Below are 6,000 nucleotides of genomic sequence, written 5' to 3' on the forward strand. Positions count from 1 at the left end.
TACAGATGATGATAGCACCTACACCATTGGCTTGTGATAAATAAATGATTATAGTACATGTAAAGCCATTATATTTTGGTTGGACCTCAGTATACTTTAAGTATGTGTGAACTTTGCTCCTACTTTGCATAAGCTTCATAGCCACCTTTTTTTTCTTTAGTTTTTTATTGAGGTGAAATTCACATATTATAATATTAACCATTAAAAATGTACATTTTCCCAGGCATCTGGGTGACTGAGTTGGTTAAGGGTCCAACTCTTGATTTTGGCTCAAGTCATGGTCTCACGGTTCCGTGAGTTCGAGCCCCAAGTCGGGCTCTGTGATGACAGTGTGGAACCTGCTTGGGATTCTCTCTCTTCCTTTCTCTCTGCCCCTCCCCCACTCTTGCACTCTCTGTCTCTCAAAATAAATAAACTTAAAAAAATGTACACTCTCCATGTTGTGCAGCCACCACCTCTATCTAGTTCTAAAACATTCTTCTCCCCAAAAGAAAACTCCATACCTATTAAGTAAGCTATCTCCATTCTCCCTTCCCTCCAGGGCTTTTTTTTTTTTTTACATTTATTTATTTTTTGAGAGACATGAAAGACAGAGCACAAGTTGGGTAGGGGCAGAGAGAGAAGGAGACACAAAATGTGAAGCAGGCTCCAGGCTCCGAGCTGTCAGCACAGAGCCTGACGCGGGGCTCCAACTCACAAACTGTGAGATCATGACCTGAGCCAAAGTCGGACACCCAACCGACTGAGCCACCCAGGCGCCCCAGTCCAGGGCCATTTTTTAAAAAATTGTGGTAAAAGTACATAACATAAAATTTACCATCTTAACTATTTTTAAGTGTACATTTCAGTAGTGTTCACTTTGTTCACATGGTTGTGCAAACACATCTTTAGGACTTTCTCATCTTGCAGAACTGAAACTCAATATCCATTGAACAACAGCTCTCCCCACTTCCCCCTTCCCCAGCCCTTGGCAACCTTCATTCTACTTTCTGTCTCTGTAAGTTTGACTATTTTTGATACCTCTTATGAGTGGCATAATACAGTATCTATTTTTTGTGACCAGCTTACTTCTCTTAGCCTAATATCCTTCATGTGCATCCATGTAGGAGCCTCTGGCAGGATTTTCTTCTTCTTTTAAGGCTGGATAGTATTCTATTGCATAAATACACCACATTTTCTTTATCCATTCATCTGCCCATGGACCTCTAGGGTGCTACCATCTCTTGGCTATCAAAACTAATGTTACTATGAATATGGTTGACTTTTGACTTTGTCTGCAAATTTTCTTTGCTCTTCTCCTACTACGCACTTGCATATTGGTTTTTTTTTTCAATTCTTAATATCTTTCTCTACCTCATAGACAACCATTTTTAAATTAATCACCACAAGTCTGATTTCATTAGATGACATGAATTATAACATTTTTGTGGCAGATTTATTACCCTTGTGTATCAGTTATGATTGTTTCAGTAGCAAGATATAGAAAATGCAATTAAAACTGGGATTTGTCCACATGACCAAAGATCATGGAGCAGAGGCTCATGAATGAGGCTTTTCTGTGAATCTCAGCTTTGCCCTCCAATTTGAACTGGCTTTGTCCTTAAGGTAAGAAGATGACTCCTGGCAATCCAAGGATTACAGGCTTTCTTCACAGAGAAAGAGGTGACTTTTTTTCCTTTATCAACAACAAATCTTGAATCTTCCTTTGCCTGATTTGAAGCAGGACAAGTGTTTGTGGCTAAAGTGACCACCCTTACTCCAGTCACTGCAGCTAAGGAGTTTTGGCATATACCAAATGAGTGAGTCTAGTCAGGGGTTACCTTCTGGAAATCCAGGGCTTATTAAGAAGAGAGAAAGGGGAAACGGATACTGGAGAAGCAGCCAAGAACAGCCTCTCTGCTCGGGATTTTTCTCTTCAAGGATCGCTGCTCATGTCCTATTGCTGTCATCTTGTTACATCAATGAAACTCTCCTTTCTGAGTCCTTTAGTAGCCCCAGTGCATCATACTTTTTTCAGGTCACAGTGCTTCAGGAACCATGTATTCAGAATGCTCTGATATTATTCAGGAAAGAAACACATTGTGTGTACATATAAAAGTGCATACTCCAATCTTAATATCAGTATTGGGGCAATTCATAGACTAACATGGCCTCAAACTTGGGCATTTCTGATACTTCCCAAGAACATCTTTATAGGAAATTGAGGATCTTCTTTCTCTCCTGGGATCCAAACTCAGGAACATAATTGATCCTCACATATCCAGGAAGAGAACACAGGAGGTTTGCATGTATACTTCAGAAAAACGAATACACTCAGGTGTGAAAATTAAACTGTAATACTGCTCTGGATTATATTCACGTGTGTGTTCACTCACACTACTTTGAGCTAAATAATAGTTACTAAGTATGTTTTAGTGTTATTATTCTCATTTTGTAGATCAAGATACTGAGACCCAGAGTTAGAACTCCTGCTTTAGGAAATAAAAAATCACTTAGGTTGCAGTAAGTGAATCAGCAATTAGAACTTAAGTCTTTCCGATGTCCAAACTCTCTTGTTGCGTTCTTCAGAGGAATTTCACTCTTGGCTGTCTCCTTGTATCATGTTCCACAGTATAATTTTATTTATAGTCATCTGTTGTCTTACTTGAGCCTGTAGATTACCAATTGGGAGATAGATAGATATAGATACAGATATATAGATATAGATATAGATATAGATATAGATATAGATATAGATATAGGTAGATACATTTTTTTTCTTATTTTGGATGCTGCAAACTCCCAGGTTGTTCTGGGCAAGGACACATTCTCATCATCAGTTATTTTGTACGTCTGTCTTTAGTATGCTAACACAAAATACCATAAATTAGTTTTTGAAATATTGTAGAGAAGATGTCCTAACTAGCTATTGACATCCTTCAATGAGTTAAATTATATGATAAGGATCAATCACTAGAAAATAATTAAAGGATTTTAAATTAATAAGAACTCTAAGGCAATTTTTCTAACCAGCATTTGAAGCCAGAAAAATGAATTCCTGGTTTCAAAGTCACAGTTCTCAACCCTGACATTTTAATGCAATGCAGACTTTCATGAGGGAATACAATATGAAAATGGCATTCTCTGAACTTAAATTGCTCTCCTTGGGCATGGTTTCCTTATTACAACCCATAAGAAAGACTAATTTCCTTGTTGGTAAGTTAGGAGACATTTTGGAAATATTGTCTATGGGAAGAAAATAGTTTTTTGTATGGTTTTGTTTGAGCCAATTTTGTATATGATGAATTTGTTTTGCATAATTGTGTGTATGTAGTACATGTACATCTGTGTGTATGAGAGCCTCTATTTTTGTGCTTATTCCAGGACTTTATTTATTGTATCCTAAATATTGTATCCTAAATATGTAATTTTGATTATCTCAAATCCTAACTTACCATTTATTATACCTAGGATCCAAGCCTATCAAACATATTCTTCCCTTATTTGATAGTCTTTTTAATATTTACTATTTAGTCCTCTATCAGTCTTGTAGCTTCAGTGACTTCATTCCATTAAATTACTTGTTTTCCAATTTAAGGCAGCAATAGAGAATTAAACAATATTTTAAATGAAATGTGCTGGTCTTCTCCAGCTCGATTTAGACTTACATGTGTGCATACTGGTACACACAGTGAGATACATATGCCCTCTAAGAAAAATATAAGTTTAATTAGAGAGAATATTAATCAGATCTTCTACAATCATTGTGTAAATGCACATGTTTAAATAGCTATAAAACATTTATTCTGTATATACATGCATATGCATGATTCTTTGCCTATTTGAACTGAACTTTTTATATAGCACTGAAATTATTCAAAATTTTTCTTTTTTATCAGCTTTGCTAATTCAAAATATAGCTTAGAATTAGAAGTACAATGTAGAAATCATTTATATATTTCACCAAGTCATTCATAGAAAAATGTGCCTTCCTATCTAAGCCTATTCTTTAGATGAACTCAATGTTGCTGGATAGCTGCTATTAATTTGAGCAGGTATATTGAAGACAGACCAAAACAATTAGAGTTGGAAACTATCTGGGAAGAACTGTTTCTGTGATTCATGCACATGAAAGTCACTGACACAAATAGAATGATTAATTAATTTTAGAAAAACCACTACTCACGCCAAGGAAATCACCCCTGTGTTCTAACACAGTTTAGATTGTTCGAGTTTTAAAACCAATTCAGGCTTCCCAATTTCTGTAAGCTAGAATCAGCCTGCAAAATCTGAGCAACTACAAAAGCAGGTGTACTCCTAAACACCCTGTTCAGATGTGGCTAAGAAGAAAACTGACAACAAAGAGCTCATTAGCCAGAATTGCTGGGGGTTCTGCAAATTTCTACCAGAGAGTGAAAAAGCAAACTTCTCCAGTGATCCCAATGATCCATACTGGGATAGAAGACATAATTTGTCTTTTCAAAGTATTGGCTATAGGATTTGCTTCTGAACGTGATGGGGATATCTACACATTACCACGTGATTCTGGACTTTGAGCCAAATAGGACCTCAGGTTTTCTCCTTAAAAAGGAGAGTCAGCTTGTTCCATGTGTGGGAAGGAATATACAAATGGATATTTGATTACTAGAGGTCAGGCTATTGCAGAGAATGCTAGTAGCTATTCATCATATATGTTTATTTCTTCACAGGCACATAACTAGCCTGTTCCGTTTTCCTTCCACAGGTAGCTGTGGCCATGGGACTGAGCTCTGGCTCATTTCTAGTGGAAATGCTGTACCACTTGCAGGTCTGATGTGCCCTCCCCTTTCTGGCAGACTGAGATGATGCTGCCCCGGGGATCTTGGAAGTCACTCACTGAAGAGGAGAAAAAGGTATCAGCTAGGGTTTCTAAAGGACAGTGTCGAGATCACTGCCCTGAAGTATTACTTATGAAAGAAAATAAACCATTTGGTCTTTAAATAATAAATTTGGTCTTAAAGTAAACCACCTGTAATTTTTTCAGTCCACTTATTAGTGTAACATACTGAGAGCTAACTGTCCTATTTTGCTGGAGAAAAAATAGGGCTTATGCCACTAATATAATACCATGATCTGTACCGTACCATTAAAATCAATGTTAAATGTGATCAGTCTCTACTGAAACATCCTAGGTTATTTGTTTGAAAATTAAAATGCCCAAAGTTTGCTTCTTCTCTCGTCCCATTAAAATGTGAAAAAGGATTCATTTTTCAAAGTGGTAGCTGTATAAGCATGTGAACAACTTGGAAAACAAGAGATTTTCCACAGTCTTAAGCTCAACAGGGATAGAGCGCATTTCAATATTTCTAATTAAACTGACAGAATAGGTGATGATAACATCTGGAGTTTTTGGGTAATAAAATCTATTGATGTTGCTGACCTGAATGTTTCTTATCTGTGAAAGACAACAAACGAAGATAAGCAAAGTTAAAAAGGAGGAAAATGGGAATAAATTCACCAGTAAATAGCTAATCTACAAATTCATCATTAATTATGTCTTAGAAAATTTTTTCAGGAAACTTTTACTTAATAAACATTAGATAAATTAATCAATATAAATTTTTCATGGTGTTAAGAGATATTTGACTATAGATACAAAAGGTGTTACAAAAATCTCTTCATCTCTCAAAGATATATGAGGTAAAAATATACTTTCCCTAAGAGACTCCAACTTTTAAGTCACAAGTAAATAGAAAGTCCATTTGCACCCACTAGAAAAATGCTAAATGTTGGTTTTAGTGTGTTCATAAAATTAAATAAGAGCATACGTGAATGGATAGGTAACACGCTGTCAACCTTATGTACAATAAGAATGAAGAAGTCACTTTGTGGCTAATGCTTAACAGTTGACCAAAAAAGCACGCTAAAAAAAATAAATAAATAAATCTGTCTATAAAAAACAACATGGTTTGCAATATTTGAAATTACTGGAGGTTTTTGCAATATAGAAACAAATGTTTTCTTTGAAGGCAGTCTTATTTC

The 6,000-nt window shown here is 36.0% G+C and overlaps 1 protein-coding gene across 1 annotated transcript in view; it reads left to right on the forward strand.

Moving 5' to 3' along the window:
• The window catches only part of RERGL (RERG like), a 50,797-nt gene extending 45,400 nt beyond the window's left edge, over window positions 1–5,397 (forward strand). The window contains exon 7 of the mRNA XM_053894933.1: window positions 4,724–5,397. The gene's annotated coding sequence lies outside the window, so the exon portion shown is untranslated. The remainder of the gene's footprint in view (window positions 1–4,723) is intronic.
• Window positions 5,398–6,000: the final 603 nt, after the last annotated feature.

This window comes from Panthera pardus, unplaced genomic scaffold (assembly GCF_024362965.1).
Source record: "Panthera pardus isolate Hobbes unplaced genomic scaffold, ASM2436296v1 HiC_scaffold_6, whole genome shotgun sequence".
Lineage (NCBI taxonomy): Eukaryota > Metazoa > Chordata > Mammalia > Carnivora > Felidae > Panthera > Panthera pardus.